This window comes from Phyllostomus hastatus, unplaced genomic scaffold, assembly GCF_019186645.2.
Source record: "Phyllostomus hastatus isolate PE091 unplaced genomic scaffold, TTU_PhHast_1.1 phas_contig_58, whole genome shotgun sequence".
NCBI lineage: Eukaryota > Metazoa > Chordata > Mammalia > Chiroptera > Phyllostomidae > Phyllostomus > Phyllostomus hastatus.
In genome coordinates this window covers 45,452,076-45,470,377 of record NW_025333916.1, presented here as the reverse complement: position 1 = coordinate 45,470,377, position 18,302 = coordinate 45,452,076, and the positions used below count along the sequence as shown (strand labels likewise).

General features: G+C 34.8%; 1 protein-coding gene across 7 annotated transcripts in view; it reads left to right on the top strand.

The window, feature by feature from the left end:
• Window positions 1-18,302, top strand: part of CDH18 (cadherin 18) — an 811,828-nt gene that overhangs the window by 641,727 nt on the left and 151,799 nt on the right. The window lies entirely within an intron of this gene.

Below are 18,302 nucleotides of genomic sequence, written 5' to 3'. Positions count from 1 at the left end.
TCAGCACCCCTAATTCCTCTCTATTTTTTAAGGGTCAACAGTGTTTCTTTTACTCTTCTACATCAGACATTGTTATTTTAGCACATTTGAAAATGTCCTCACTTTTTTAAAACAATGTGATGGAATAACTGAAGATAAATCAACTGCTTTCCTTAATATTTTGCTTATCTACTATTTTTACCTACATCAGATAATGAAACACTCTCTGCTTAAAACAAACATGGAGTATTACATAAAGTGAGATTTTCCAGTGTATCATTTGTTTTATTTACACATTAGTTTAATTCTTTGCAAAATAGGGTAAATGAATTATTTAGATTATTTTATATTTTATTTGAATTTCTCATATAAGTTATATATTACTTTGAAGAATTATGCCTTCAAATGACTTCTTCATTGAAACAATTTTTGTCTCATTATGACATTTTTGACACTATATGACAATTTTTGTCTCATTATGACAATATATAACCTTGTCATACAAAGTTATATATTAACTTATATATGTATGACAAGGTTATATATTACCTTGAAGAATTATGTCTTCAAATGACTTTTTTCATAACAGGGCAATTTTAAGCTCTCAAATATTGCATTAATTATGAGAAATTAAGTGAGAATAAAGCCTAAGGCAGATCAAAATTTTCTCAGCTAAATATGAATTTTGCTTTCTTTCCTCTCTATTTTTATGACCAGAATAATCATATACTATTATGCCATATGATGTGATGCCAAAATGAGAATAACAGATACTCAGTAATGCGTTACAGCAGCATAACCCAAAAACCACAAAAAGCTTCAGCCTCATTAACAAAGTTTTAAGAAAATCTTGGCTAAATATAAAACCCATTTTAACTGTAGCCAAATGTTGAGTACAAAACAAGTCTCAAGTTTACTAATAATTTCAAGAATGTGCATGATTATGAGATATAGGTGAAGCATAGAAAGAAATCCATGATGCATCCTGGGAAAGGTCAACAAGTGGGGTCTTCGAGCAAAGGGCACTACCGTGTAACTAAAACAGAGAGCCGCATTTGGTCATACAGATCTCCACAGATCCATATACATAGCATACTTGATGTTTTGCTGGGAACCCTCCTCCACAAATCCATAGATGCCAGGCTTGTTCACCATTATGTTAGACAGTGCAGTACATCCAACTGAAAAGGTGTCATAGACAAGCACACTTCCGATGGTGAGTACTATTAGATTGCTGGGAGTATTGTCATTGTCATGTTTACCAGAAGATTTGACCAGGTTACTTGCCTGCTTTCTTTACTCGTTATTATCTAATGCCTAAGTAAACTGGGCAAGGATGGATTTTGGGCATATGGCTTAACCCCTTAATTCTCATAATTTATGAATAAAATAATAAAGAATATACATGGATATAGATATGTAAATAAAGAATATAAACACATACATACATATATGAGATCTGTCCAGAAGGCATCCAGCCATGTAATATGAAAGAGACATTTACTGAAGAAGATGCAGGATACAAGAAACATTGTACATAGAAGAATGACACCTCAGTCCCCTTCAAAGTAGACACTTTGGGACCTCACACAGTTCTCTCAATTGCTATTAGTTGTGCCATCATATTTTCCTCAATCTTATCCATAATCTGAAATATCTGTCCTTTCAAAGGTGATTTTAGTTTTGGAAAAAGCCAGAAGTTGCCAGGCACCAAATCAGGGCAATAGGGGAGCTGAGTCTCCTGAATGATTTGAAGTTTTGCCAAAAAACTCTGTATGAGATGTGATGCATGAACAGACATGTTGTCATGATGAAGCTGCCAATCACCAGTCGCCTATAGCTGTGGCCCTTTGAATCATCTGAATTGTTTCTGTGGAGAAATGTTAAAGCTTAATGCAAATGTTGATGCAGAATCATTGCTCTACTCACTCAGTCATGAATGTGTAGACGTCCACACAGTACAAATGCTCACTCAACAGCATCTACCACCCCCACTGACTAATACAGTGAAGTCATCATTGTTTATGTATGCACATTGGCAAAAACCTTTCTTATATTAATAATGGCTGAACTTTTTCCAACAGACCTTGTATATTCACATATTATATTCATTGTAACTATAGGACAAATTATAATATATAATTTTAAAAGTAAAAAGTAGAAATTGGAATAAATAAATAAATAATACAATGTTACCTAAAATGAATATGAGATATGCAAGTTGTGTTGGTATCCAGATATTACTAAATTACTAAATATTTAGAATAAAAATGTTTGTTAACCTGATAATGAAATTTCTGGGACAAAATAGACATACATATGTGCAAACAGTGTTGCCTTGGTAGGGAGATTTGGGATTAGTTGACCATATTTATTTGATTAAAAGACATTTAACCTACAATGTTTTATAAATTTAAAGTGTTTAACTTTGATGTACTATGTTTATATGTTGTACTATGATTGCCATTTTAGTGATAGAAAACCTCAACGCAACTCACTATCTGAAATGCCTTGCTCATTTTGTTCTCTTTCTCAGTAATCATGGTTGTTTTATGTATAAAAGGAATATATGTCATGTTAAATATTTATCTTCTTAGAGGAAGGAAACAAGAAGACTGTGCTCCAATTGCCTTGCTGAGTATCGCACACAGATGCACACATGTGCAAACACACATATGGCTTTAGCCCATCAACAGTCCTATGCGTAGCCAAATGTTCATTTACAAATATACATTACAGTTAGTTAAAAGAATATTGCCAAGGTATAGAAATCCTGTATAAATTTAAAAAACTTTCCATGCTTTTTCACATGTGTAAAAGCAAAACCAATTCTGAATGTTTACGTGTGTCTGAATGTCTATTTTAAAGCATGTATTTGTGTGCATGTGTGAATGTGCTTTGGATGGATAAAGCAGGCCTCTGAGGAGATTTGACTGGTGCTATACTCTGCTGTAGTTTGTGCATTAGTGATGCAAATATATCAATAAACCAATATTCAAATATGGATTGCATTTGGTTATACTTTTTTTGTAGGATAATTAAGTACTGTATTAAACAAAAAATAGTTATTTGAAACTGAAATAGGCTGCTAATCAAATACTGCTCTTTAAAATTTTCTTTACTCTTACTTTTTTATCTTTTCTTTAATCAAAATGATTCATTATGTGAAATGCATCCCTCCATGTTGATGTTTTAATATATTTGCTGAAGCATCATGGGAAAACATGGGTGTACATACTACAAAAATTCTTTACTCAGATGCCTTAATTGTCTGTGATAATAGGGATTATAAAACAGAATGTTCATTATCCTCTTTAAAGGTAAGACTTTTTGATAATGCAAGCTTAATGCTATGCAATTAAACACTCTCAGAACTAATGAATTTAGTGGAAATTGTGCATAAAACAACAAAGTACTAGAAACTAACATGCTACAAACTTAAGAATCAATTGCTATGGAAGGGATGTTATATTAGAAGTATTGAAATAGTAGTTACTTGTAAATTTATATTTTAATAGTAGCACTTTTATTCTCTCCTCTAATGTAACATGACTATATTTCAACAAGTTTCCAATTACTTTCAATGAAGACAAACTCTAATCTAGAACTTTTGTGCCTACATAGGGTTAGGAGAGCTTATGGGTAAGATCAGGACTTTGGGTTGTGTTGTTTTATTATATTAAAAGGTACGTTTTGGTACTCATTGTAACTTTCCAATGAACTGCCAGTGAAGCTTTGTTTCCTATTTTATAAACAATCTATGAATCACTGCATCTATATATTTGAAATGTGTGGCTCTTGAGTAACTGTGCTATACATAATTGATTTAATAAGTCCTGTGTTGTTTGACAGTAAAATTGCACCAGTCAATATGAAACAAATCTTGTGAATAATTTATTATTTTAAATAAGCTCTTTCAATGTATTTTATATTGTTTGCTTAATGTGTAACAATAAAAGGGGAATTTCCATCAAAAAGTGATATCATAACATTACCATTTGTAAGAGACAGTGGACAGTGAAAAGAATAAACTATAGGAGCTGATAATGGAATATAAAAGACATACAGTATTTCTGCCTAGATATATGTAAAAATTATCTTAATGGGAGCTTAATGAGAGTAATTCTATTTGAATATATTGATTTTACTTCAGTAATAAAACATTTCAGAGTTATCAAAGGAAGGAACTATTTTCATGAAAACTGCTAACCCTGAACAGGGCACCTTGCAGAAGGCTGCTGAGTGAGAAAGTCATATGAAGTGGTTAGAGAACAGAAACAAAAGAAATCTTGGCTGATACTTGTTTATTAACGCAACTCAAATCTTAGCTCTAGTCAAGTTAATATAGTCCTAACTGCATTAAAAATAAATCATTATGTTCAAGGTTCCTATGCCTCTTTACAAAATATGGAATTTCTGTCAAGTGATGGCAGCAGAAGCTGAATTATTGATTTGCCACAAAAAGGAACTACTTTTCCCGATTTAGGTCAAAGACAAAATCAGAAACATACAATGTATGTTTGCAGGGTCTTAGACATGGAATGGGGGATTCACAAGGGGCAGGTGTGCAGTTTCGAACTGAGAGTGCAATTCTGTTTATGGTCTTGGCATTTATAGTGAGCCAATGATTCTCGAAATTCACTGTTTCCCGATCACCAACTTGCAAATTACTTCATGTTATTTGCATATATGTTAAGTTATGGCTGTGCCTATTTCTCACAAACATGTTAAATCTTCCTGATGGACAATTTAGGAAACCTAAAATTCTGCATACAAGCCAGAAATCAAGGAAAACAGAGGACTATGCTGTTTTACAAAGTCTTAGTTAAGATTTATTTACAATTCTTTACAATGCTGACAACAGTGAATACCAGTTTCTTTACCATGTTAATATGAAATATGAAAATTGACACTAGTCAATAATAGTGTCAATATATATAGTGTCAATGTATAAATGGTCCTCATAGTGGATTTTAGCTACATACTTAAAAATGACTATGTAGGCACTTACTAATTTTAATATAGATGCACTTGTATTTTAAACTTGTGAATGATTTTTATACAATCTTAACATATTTTACTCATCAAAGACTAAATATTTGCCTTGGCTGGTGTAGCTCAGTGAATTGAGCATGGGCCTGCAAACCAAAGGGTCACCAGTTCAATTCCCAGTCAGGGCACATGCCTGGGTTGCAGGCCAGGTCCCCAACAGGGGGCATTTTGAGGGAGACCACACATTGATATTTCTCTCCCTTTCTTTCTCCTTCCCTTTCCCTCTCTCTAAATATAAACAAATAAAATATTTTAAAAATTAAAACAGAGCAAATATTTAATTGAAAATATAGCAGTAGAGCCCTAGCTGGCATAGCTCAGTGGATTGAGCACGGGCTGTGAACCAAAGTGTCGCAGGTTCGATTCCCAGTCAGGGTACATGCCTGGGTTGCAGGCCATGTCCCCTAGCAACCACACATTGATGTTTCTCTCTCTCTCTTTCTCTCTCTCTCTATCTCTAGCTCTAGCTCTAGCTCTCTCTCTCTCTCTATCTCCCTCCCTTCCCTCTCTGAAAATAAATAAATAAAATCTTTAAAAAAATATAGCAGTAGAAACATTTCTGCTGAAAAAAATCTACATTTAATATTCAGGTACAGAAAAATAAGACTAGAAAGGCCACATATTAATTATGTACAAAGATCATACCAGATACATTTTTAACACTCAGCGCATATGGGCACTTACCTGATTTCTGCAATATGATGTTTAAAAAGTGTAGACATTGAGTTTCAAATGCATTGTCAGCCAAACTCTCCTTCATTAATAGCATCTATTCCACAGAGAGCAGCACAGATGACATCAGATAAAAGTCCACGGCACCTAGCGATACCCGTCGGTTCTAAAGGCACACATAGTATTATAACTTATTGTTACAAGGCATTATTGTGAATGCAATAAAAGAAGTGTTTAATTGGCCTTCCTATGAAAAATTAAACTATTTACCCATGGTAAAGTTAAATTAACATAGTGGAATAATTCATATTTATATTTTTCAAAATACTAAGGTTTACTCCAAAATAACTTGGAAATACTTTGTGGTCAACTACTAAGGAGTACTTAGTAGCATAGTGCATTGATTACATTACTGAAATGTTATGCTCCTGTTTTTTGTTTTTTGTTTTGTATACAAATTTAGATTGATGACATTTGTTCCAGTGAAGAAAGTAATGCAGTGCTCTTGGCCTCTTTTCCTTGGCAAATCTAGGGACTCAGTAAAGTTCTCATTTTTCTCTTTTTCCTTTAAAACAGTAAAAAATTTCCAAAATTACTGAATGGTTCACCATAACAAGAATTTGAAGTTTTATCTAAAATAGAAAAAATAATTTTGTGTAGATGGAATTTTGGTTCCAATAAATATATGTATTTATAAAAAGTGAGGGCTCCACTATAAAAGTTTATTTAGTTAAAATTATGCTGAGACATTTCAAATAGTTTTTGTGAATATTATCAGTAAGATAAATATACTTTTAGAAAATGTGGATGATCTCATTGTTGCTTTGATTTGCATTTCCCTAATAATTCTTGAAGTTCAACATCTTTTTAGATGTCTGTTGATTACCTGCATGCCTTCTTGGGAAAAGTATCTCTTCAGAGCTTCTGTCCATTTTTCTAATCAGATTGCTAGCATTTTTTTTTTAGTTGTATGACTTCTTTACTTATTTTGAATGTTAACCCCTTATCAAAGGTATTGTTTGCAAATATCTTCTCCCATTTGGTTGGTTGACTTTTTGCTTTGTTGATGGTTTCTTTTGATATGCAGCCTTTTAGTTTGATGTAGTCCCATTTATTTATCTTTGTTTTTACTTCCCTTATCTTTGAGATTGCATTTATAAAATCCTAAGACTAAGGTCCATAAGTATAGTACACATATTTTATTGTATTTAATTTACTGTTGTAAGTCTTGTATTTAGGTCTTTGACTAATTTAGAGTTAATTTTTGTGTATGGTGACAAATAGCAGTCTAATTTCATTATTTTGTATGTGGCTTTTCAATTTTCCCAACACCTTTTATTGAAGACAGATTCTTTTCTCCATTGTATGTTTTTGGCTTTTTTGTCAAAAATTATTTGTCCATGTATATGTGGGTTTATTTGGGGGCTCTCAATTTTCCATTGTCCTGTGTGACTTATTTTTCTGCCAGTACCATGTTGTTATGAATATCTTTGCTTTGTTGATATCACCTCACACCTACTAGAATGGCTATTATCAAGAAGACAAATAATAACAAGTATTAGAGAGATAGTGTAGAAAAAGTAACCCTAATTTAATGCTTGTGGAAATGTAAACTGATATGGCCACTATAGGAAACAGTACAGAACTTTCTCAAAAAAGTAATAATAAAGTTACCATATGACCCAGTAACCCCTCTTTTGGGTATCTATAGAAAAAATTTGAAAACATTTATTTGCAAAGATACATGCACCCTATGCTCACTGCAGCATTATTCACAGTGACCAAGACATGGAAACAACCAAAGTGTCTTTCAATAGTGATTGGATAAAGAAGATGAGGTAACTATATGCAGTGGATATACAATGGGCTACTTACTCGGCAATAAGATGAAATACTGCCATTTGCCGTAACTTAGATGGATCTTGAGAATATCATGGTAAGTGAAATAAGTCAAATGGAAAAAAGTCAAGAACTATAGAATTTCACTCATGTGTGAGATATAAAACTTAAAGCAACAAATGAACAAAAAAGAAACACACACAAACAAGAAGTTCGTAAACAAAGACAACGGCATGGTGGTTACCAGAGGGGAATGGGTGGGAGCTAGTAAGGACTAAAGGGGGTCAAATATATGGTGACAGAAATAGATTTTGACTTTGGATGACAAACACACAATGCAAAATACAGATGATGTATTATGTATTGGCATAATAAAAATTTCTAAAATTTGACTAATCAATGTCATCCTAATAAAAATATATGGGTACAGTATATAATTGAACAACAAAAAAGGAAAAGAAGAAGGAAGTGTGGATGCCGATTTAAAAGGCTAGAAAATTAACTAGCCTTTTACTTGGGAACTGAATGTCCCGAGATGAGGTAAAGGGCAGGCTGTCTGTGAAACCATTGTCCTTAATTCACAGGACTTGCCCAACAATAGCCTTGATTTTCAAAAACGTTCCATCCTTGGCATTTTGCAGCACAAGTCAATCAGCTATTAAAATGTACTCAGTAAAGGCCTCGAAGAGTTTCTTAAGATGTAATTGAAAGCAAGGTTTTTAACATTCTTTCTCCAGTTTGCATGATAGAAGTAAGTTCATCAACAATTTTGTTTCTATTTAATCCCTTAAAATTTATTGCATCATATGTGAGGATATGTGAGAGCAAAAAACCATATGTGATGATAATTATGTATTTTGAATAACTAATTTAAAGCATCTTTAAATGTTTTATGAGTTTTATTTTAACTTCGTATAAATTGTTTTTATTAAATTTATTGGGGTAACATTTTTCAATAAAACAGTATAGGCTTCAGGGGTATAAATATATAATACATCATCTGTATATTTAACGTGTGTTCACCACCCCAAGCCAAGTTTCCCTCTATTGGCATTTATTCCCCCTTTACCCTCTCCTGCCTTTCCCCACCCCCTCGTCCCTCTAGCAATCACCCACACTGTTGCCCGTGTATGAGGGCTGTCTTTTGCTTAATCCCTTCATCTGCTTTCAAAAACCCAGCCTCAACCCCCCCCCACTCTGACAGCTCCCAGTCTGTTTTCTCTATCTATGAGTCTGTTTCTATTTTGTTTTTTAATTTATTTGTTCTCATTAGAATCCACATGTAAATGAAATCATATGGCATTTGTCTTTATCTGACTGACACATTTCACTGAGCATGATACTCTCCAGGTCCATCCCTGCTGTCGCAAAAGGAAAGATTCCCTTCTTTTTTATGGCTGAATAGTATGAAATTCTACTTGAAATTAGTTTTCACTTCTCAAAAGCAATATTTTATATCCATTAATAGCTATGAAGTTAATATCAAAGAAGATAAAAACAGAAGTTGGATAGTGAAGAAGGCTGGCAGGTTCTGAAAAGAAATGCTGGTTCATTTGCAGTATGGTGTTGCAGGAGCGCTCTGTGGACACTCTGGACTGCCAGAAAGGTGGTCAAGTGGGTCCTGGAACGAATAAAGCCAGGAACATTGCTGGAGGCAGAAAATGAGAAAACTGCATTGTTTCAGTTTGGGCATGCCATGAGAAGGCATTAGGTGTTCTTACGAAAAGAAAATAATGCTGGGTGAAAAAAAAAGAAGAAGAAGGCGGCAGGAGGAACAGAGGGAGGCCAAACAGAGGAAGGAGACAGATTGACTCCATAGAAGAAGCCAGACATGATCGTGCAGGAGCTGAGCAGGGCTGCTGGGGGCAGGGCGTTGTGAACATCACTCCGTCATACACAGGCTGCCAGGAGCGGGACCTGACTCAATGGCGCAAAACACACACAAGAAGTTAAACTATTTAAGTTATGGTTCATAATATCTGCAGAAAGTGGAGTATTTTACAGGAGAATATGTTTATAGTTTCTTTCTCACAGCCCATACCCAATTGATATAGTAACAATAACAATAGTAGCATGCATAAATTATAGATACATTTTCACATAATTTTCCTCCACTTGACTGCATAACCCAAACTAGTTAATTATTAACTTCAATGCTAAAGAATTTTATTTCTCTTAGAGAAAAATGAAATGCATTAATTCAAAATGATGTTATATAGTCAATTTACTTAAAGAAACTTTGTCACACTTTGTCTCCTTTAGAAAGAATTTAAATAGATCCTGAACTGCAGCGATGTGTATGGGGATTAACGGCATAAGAAAACATCCATTTTATACAGCGTTTAAGAAAGTGAGTTGATAAACTATAGACACCAGTGGTTGTCCACTCAGTAGCAATTTCTCATTTTGCTGATCCTATCCGAACTCCAGTTTTGTTTATTACAGCAACATATTCAGTTAAAATGCCTGATTTTTCAGCCTCCCTGTAGCTACTGTGACACTGTTCTGCCAGTGAGATATGAAGGAAAGACCACTAGGGATCTCGAGGAATTGTTTGATATCTCTGTAGAGGTGCCAAAGCTTCCTCCCCTGGTTTTTCAGTTTTGAAGATTTAAACACATATGCAAACATTGGAGGGCAGCAACTATCTTGTTGTGATCAGGTGACAACAAGCAGGCAAGATGAAAATCGCAGACAAAAGATTACTGAGCAAAAAGCTAGCAGTGAAGTCACTCTGGTTAGGATAATTTTTTATGTGTTTTATGTGTAAATACATAAAATGCTGATGTTTGGATCTTTGTGAAATGGGCTTTCCAGATCAACAAATCACATTTTTAGGATAATGCACTGCCCAGACTGGGGTGCAGCAACTCCTTGAGGCCATTTTTATTCCTCTCAATCTAAAACACTTGACCTAGAGAGAGCATACTGCTCCCCATGTGTGAGTAGGCAGCCACTTTCCACTTTTCATGCCAGTACTAAACTGGAAAGGGAGATTTTTCATGCTGACTTAGATAAGATGGCAAAAGTTATATTAATTGTTGATATTGGGGAATCAGAGAAAGGAACCAAAGGCAATTTACTCTGATGCTCCACTGAGAATGAATTTCTGAAAAAAAAAATTACTGTCGTCAAGTAAAGGAAAGTGTTTTATAGGCACTACAGATACCAGATCACTCTCCTACTGGGTAGCAAGAAAATCTTCATGCCCTATTGACACGCACAGAATTAATTATGTCCATTGAATATAACTGCTATGGGTATAGCTCTAACAGAACATAGTTATAGATTAGTGTTCTATGTAAGTCAGTTAAACTGTTTGTTGCAGACTTAGAGGAATCTATAGAATTGAATTATCTTGGACATTTAAATGAATTTTACGGTATTTAAATTAAACTTAAAACTGTTACACAAGCAACCAAAGAAATGAACCCAATTGAATAGCTTTTTAATAAATATGGACATATTGTAACAAAATTGACCCAGCTATTACTAGGAAGAGAAAAAATAATAATCTTATTATCTATCAAATAGTAGATTTAAAAATGGTAGAAACTGATGTTAGTTAATTGTACAATGTTATATACTATTTCTTCTTAGGAAACTATAGATTTGTTGTTTTTCTTTTGTAACTTCATTCCATGAATCTTGTACTGAAGCTGTTGCTTTTGAGAACATTGCCAGTAATTAATATATTGGCATCTCGAATCTTTAGCTAATATTAGGTGAATGATGATTAATTGTCAAGTATTAAAGAGGTGAATGACATGAAAGGATGCAATTGTCTAGTCTTTAAATGTGATTAAGCATCAAATATGGACTGTTGTCACCTAGCAATTCAAAAAAGTTTGCCTTCCTCTTAAATTTATTCTTAGAAGTTATTTCTTCCCCAGCCCCAGGATGAATCATATTGCAATGCCATAGACATCCTTTGATTTTCCCCTAATCAAACATTTTAGATATTTAAAATGAAATCTGGACCGCCTCAGGGTAATATTCACTAGTATTATCTATTTATCTATCTATCTATCTATCTATCATCTATTTGTCTCTATCATCCATCTATCTATCATCTATCTATCATCTACCTACCTACCTACATCTGCGTGCATGTATCTATCATCTATCCATCTATCTATCATCCATTTATCATCTATTTATCTATCGTCTATCTATCATCTATGTATGTATGTATCTATCTATTATCTACCATCTGTCTGTCTATCTATCTATCATCTATCTATTTGTCTCTATCATCCATCTATCTATCATATCTATCATCTACCTACCTACTTACATGTACGTGCATGTATCTATCATCTATCCATCTATCTATCATCTATCATCTATTTATCTATCATCTATCTATCATCTATGTATGTATGTATCTATCTATTATCTACCATCTGTCCGTCTATCATCTATCTATCTATCCATTCTCCCACCAGCCTCTATATCTCCACCAAGTGTGACTTGTTCATTACTTTTCCACTTAGTCTATTACTCTATCCTGGCTGGTCCTTTCCAGGCCAACTTCTACAAGTGTGGTTGGTTCCTTGAACTCTTTAGTTGGAACTAATCTAGCTGATCTTCAAGCACATTTTTGTATACATCATAAAACCTAGCAAGTACTTCTTTCACTCCCATGAGGGGACCTTTATGGCCTAAAACAGCCACATTTTTGTTGCTCCCCACACCAGGTCCTGTACAGTGCCTTACACATGGAATCATGGCCCTCATTACCTTCACTGAAGGGGCACGTTACCAAAATTTATAGCATCACATTTATAACAGTTCAGTGGAAAACAAATAATATTCTCAAGGCAGATTTTGATTTTCATTGTGATTAGTGCTATTTTTAATTATGTATACAACATGTGCCTCGTGTTTTGTGTTTTATAAACCATTTTTCTGTTTCTGTCAGTCATGTAGTCAAATTCAAATGCTTTCTTAAATGATCACCATAAAAATTAATATGTAACTGCTCTTAGAATATTAAGTAGTTGAGATATCATAACAAAAAGTATTAATGAGTTTCAAGATCACAAAGAAAACTATTTCTGATGAACACAATATGATGTCTATGTACACAATTGAAAAATGAATTCCAGAATTCATAGAGAACTTCCCTTACTTATGTTTGTATATTCCAGAATGATTGGTGTATTGTGTGACATACGGAAGACATCACTATTTTATGGAAATAAAATATGTTTTGGAGAGGGTAGTTTCTAAAATAACAACTTTTTCTAATATTAAGTCCCTCTCAGGTTATTGCTATAATTGTTTCCCTGTTCAAAAATCCCCCTGTATTTTGCATGTTAAATTTAGACAGGTTGAACATCTTAACCAGAAAAGAATAGTGAGTCAGCGTCCATGGACTCTGAGTACATACATGAGCATAAACATAAAACAGATAAAGGACTTAAATATAAGCAGTGATGCCATAGAAGTCCTAGTGGAAAACATAGACAGTAAAACCTCAGACATTCCAAGTAGCAATATTTTTCCCAATATATCTTCTCAGGCAAGGGAAATAAAGGAGAAAATAAACAAGTAGGACTATATCAAATTATACAGCTTCTGCATGGCTAAAGAAAACATCATCAGAATGAAAAGGGATCTGACTTTATGGGAGAACATATTTGCCAATGATACATCAGACAGGAGTTTAATGTCCAAAATATATAAAGAACTTATATGATTTAACACCAAGAAGACAACACAACTAAAAAAAATGGGCAAATAGATACTTCTCCAAGGCGGACTTTCAGAAGACACACAGACATATGAAAAAATGTTTAGTATCACTAGCCATCAGAGAGATGCACATTAAAACCACAATGAGATACCGTCTCACACCTGTGAGAATGGCCATCGTGAACAGATCAACAAACAACAAGTGTTGGTGAGGATCTGAGAAAAGGGAGCTTGAGTGCACTGTCGGTGGGAATGTAGACGGTTGCAGCCACTGTGGAAAACAGTATGAAAAACAGTAATTTTTTCCTCAACAAATTAAAAATTGAACTGCTTTATAACCCAGTGATTCCACTGCTGGGAATATACACTAGGAATCCTGAAACACCAATTCAAAAGAACTTATACCCCTGTATGTTCATAGCAATACTTTTTACAACAGCCAAATGTTGGAAACAGTCCCAGTGTCCATCAGTAGATGAGTGGATGAAAACACTATGATACATTTACACAATGGAATACTATACAGCAGAGAGAAAGTAAGATCTCCTACCTTTGCAATAGCATGAGTGGAACTGGAGACTATTATGCTAAGTGAAATAAGCCAGGCAGAAGAAGACAAATACCATTATGTCAGTGGAAGGTAATCAACAAAACAAAGAAGTGAGCAAAATAGAACCAGAAACTTGGAAACATAGAATAGACCAAGAGCTGCAGGAGGGGAAAAGGGAGGGGGTGGGGTGGAAAGAAGTGGGAGGGACTAGTCAAAGAACATGTGTGAATAACTCATGGACATGGACAAGGGAGAGGGGACCGACTGTGGGAGACAGGGATGGGCTGGGTGGAGGGGGCCGAAGGGATAAATGGGACAACTATGGTAGAATAAATAATAAGAAATGTTATGAGGGAAAAAAAAACAATGAAATTGTGATTTTAAGAATACTTATTTATTGTATTACTTTACCTGTCACACAGTTTCCTTTTCCTTTGGTCTAAAGTGCCTACCTCTTCCAACTTTTGGTGCTATACTTCCCCTTTAAAATACAAATAAATGGCTTGCACTGCTGTCCATGAACTGCAGGGGCAGAGTTGTTCTCCCCAGTGTTCTGAAGGTTGCTGAAGTGGAAAGAAGTGGGGAAGCCACACCTCCTTTGCTTGCCAGGCCCTGCCTCCCAAGTTTGGCTCTAAGGGCTGCTGCCTTCTCTAGCTCTGCTGGAGCACAGCGCCCCCACTCCTTCATGCTCAAATGTTGCTAACACAGGATTCTGGGAGAACTAGAATATTCTGAAAGTGGAGGAAATGTGGAAGAAACTTATGATCCATGCAAAGAGAATCAACATGGAAAACAGAAAATTAAATATTTTAATTGTCTATCAATCTGTGTTATGGGAGATTTAAACCGATGTTTTATTTTAAAGGTATCCTTTCTTCCTCTCTCTCTGAGGCACATTTTCTTGTTTTCATCTTTCCAAAGTCTTCCAGAGTGCCCTATTGAAACTCTGTTGCTATTACTCAGAGAAACCTGGACCTTCTTTTGTCTCACTCACTCACCTGACATGTGCAAGGGTACTTCACCTTTCCCAGGTGACACCATGGTAGGGCTTGTTTTCTCTTAAAAGTAATTGTGCTTCCTCCATGGAGCTACTTTTGTCCATACTTCACAGAAATGCCTGTTAACCTTTTAAAATACATGCACTTCCCTTTTGCTAACTAAAAATTTCCCAAAATATGTATGGCTCAAACATTTTAATATTTTAGCTTTATTTCTCATTATTTCCTCAATTTCTGCTACAAGTTATCATTTTAATTTATAATAATTTACTCACCACAACACAACTTGTTTTCTTTGCATTTTGACCCATGCTTATTTTTTTTATTTTCTATCTTCTCTCTTTTTTCTGATTCTTTTTGCCAATTTTGCCACTCAAATTTCTTTAAAAATGATTTCTTAATTTTTTCTCTGAGTCTGAGAATAAAAAGTTTCATATTGAAAATTGTAAAGAAACTAGCATGATAGCAACAAAGCCCATGGACTATTTTTTAAAGATTTTGTTTATTTATTTTTAGAGAAAAGTGAAGGGAGAGGAAAAGAGAGGGAGAAAAACATCAATGTTTGGTTGCTTCTGCACCCCCACCTGGGGACCTGGCCCAACCCAGACATGTGGCCTGATCAGGAATTGATCCAGAAACCCTTTGGTTCACAGGCCAGCACTCAATCCACTGAGCCACACCAGCCAGGGCCTCATGGGCTATTTTTGTGGGGGAAAAAAAACCCTCTCTCCTGGGAATGTTCAGGTATGTAAAGACATGCACAACCCTGGGACTCCAATAAAATGTGCTGACAGGCAGGCTTTGCTATTTGCACAACTGTGCTTGCAAAAGACCCACAGGAGACTGTCATTCTTAGTTCATGAAGCATTCATGCCAAGCAGGAGCAATTTAAGTATTAAAAGATGAGGGCATTATGGTCCCAATTCTTTCCCTGTGCAGAGGCTGTACATGAAAACCTCAGAAAATTAGCCCTGGCTGGTGTAGCTCAGTGGATTGAGCACAGGCTGCGAACCAAAGTGTCCCAGGTTCGATTCCCAGCCAGGGTACATGCCTGGGTTGCAGGCCATGACCCCCAGCAACCACACATTGATGTTTCTCTCTTTATTTCTCCCTCCCTTCCCTATCTAAAAATAAATAAATAAAATCTTAAAAAAAAGAAAACCTCAGAAAATTAAAGTACATTCAAATATGTCATATAAGCAGCTTTTAAAAGCTTGTTTATATTTAAATTATAAATTATATTTATATTATTTCTATTTCATACATCTATTTCGAGTCAGCTCCATATACAGTTATGGCCCACAATTGCCATTTTTTTCCACATTCTTGAAACATTTATTTATGCATTCTTCATGAGGCCTTACATGTGGCATTTCCCCTACCTGCTGAGCATTTATGGTTTTGCAGATATCCTCTATACACTCCAAATGTTCAGCTCCCTCTAACATCATCACTTGAAAACAAGTTATGCAATAACATTCTGCCTGGCAAAATGGTTGTTGTTCACGTGTTGTCAGTCTTGCAAACACTGGTGAGCTGCTCTCCCCAGTAACTGCCTGATTGACTACTAGATGTGTAGCTGATTGATGGGAGTGACAAATCCAGAGGTATAGTCTTTTGTTTAAAGCACTTGATGGCTATATATAAATATAGTCAATAATACTAACACTGCAGGCTTCTCTATGTTTACATAAGAGCCAGGCAAGTGTAACTACCCATGGCAAGATATTTGATGTTTAGAATTATTCGCTATCCAATACCCCTTAGTACAGCATTTTATGTGTAGCTATAGTTCTCAATCTTTATATTGCCTTTTTAGTTTTTGTTTTGTTTTTTGAATATGTAGTACATTCTCTTTAGAGATATTACAAATGTTGATTCTCAATGTGCAAAAGAGATAATATTGAAGAATGAGGGAAGAACAGAATATTCAACAATGAAATAATTTATTGAAATTTAGAGGATAACACTTAATTTTTTTTAATATTTGTGTTGTGTATTTCTCAATAGCTGTCAGTATGTTCTATAATTCTGTGCTTCTTGTTCTCTTTTGCTCATTAGTTTATTTTGTTCATTAGATTCCTCTTCTAAGTGAGATCGTATGGTATTTGTCTTTCACTAACTGGCTTATTTCACTTAGCACAATATTCTCCAGTTCCATCCATGCTGTTGCAAAAAGAAGGAATCCCTTCTTTTTTTCTGCTGTGTAGTATTCCACTGTGTAAATGGACCACAGTTTTTTTGACCCACTCATCTATGGGTGGGCACTTAGGCTGTTTCCAACACTTGATTATTATACATAGCACTGCTGTTAACATGGGGGTGCACAATTTCTTTTGAATTGGTGTTTCGGGAGTCTTCATGTATATTCTCAACAGTGGAATTGCTGGATCAAAGGCAGTTCCATTTTTAGTTTTCTGAGGAAATTCCATACTGTTTTCCATAGTGACTGCACCAGTCTGTATTCCTGGAAACAGTGTCCTAGGGTTCCTTCTTCTTCCTATCCTAGCCAGCACTTGTTCTTTGTTGACTTATTACTGATAGCCATTCTGACATGTGTGAGGTGATATCTCATTGTGTTTTTAATTTGTATCTCCCTGATAGCTAGTGATGCTTAGCATTTCTTCATTGACTATGGGCCATCTGTATGTCCTCTTTGGAGAAGTGTCTATTCAGGTCATTTGCTCATATTTTAACTGGATTATGTTACAAGTCCACTGCAATCAAACCAGTGTGGTACTGGCATAAGAACAGACACATACATCAGTGGAACAGAATATATAGCACAAGAAATAACCCATGCCTTTATGAACAGTTAATATTTGACAAAGGAAGCTAGTGCATACAATGGAAGAAAGTCTCTTCAACAAATGGTGTTGGGAGAACTGGACTGGTACATGCAACAAAATTAAACTAGACCACTATGTTACACCATACACCAAAATAAACTCAAACTGGATAAAAGACCTAAATATAAGTTGTAATACCATAAAAATCCTGGAGGAAAACACAAGCAGTAAAATTGCACATATTTTGCATAGCAATATTTTTTACCAGTATACCTACTAGGGCAAATGAAGTAAAGGAAAAATAAACAAAAGAGACTACATCAAATTATATAGAATCTGTACAGCTAAAATTACCATCATGAAAACAAAAAGGTCACCAACTGTATGGTAGAACATATTTGCCAATGATCCATCAGAGAATGATTTAATATCCAAAATATATAAAGAACTTAGAAGACTCAACAGCATACACTAATCTAGATAAAGCCCTTCTATTGCCCATTGTGGGGGCCATTAGAGTAAATATTTTCAATGTTTAGTTTTGTACCCAGAAAATAGTTATATTCTCTTTTTCTAGAAATATTTAACTTCTTCTGTATATTTTCTTCTTTTGTTCAGAAGCTAAGGCCTTTTATTCTGGGAGTACTTAGTCATACCACTGTGTCAAATTTTCTTCTGAAGATTTTCTATAGTATTGTGAGAAGGTTGTCAGACTAATGAATA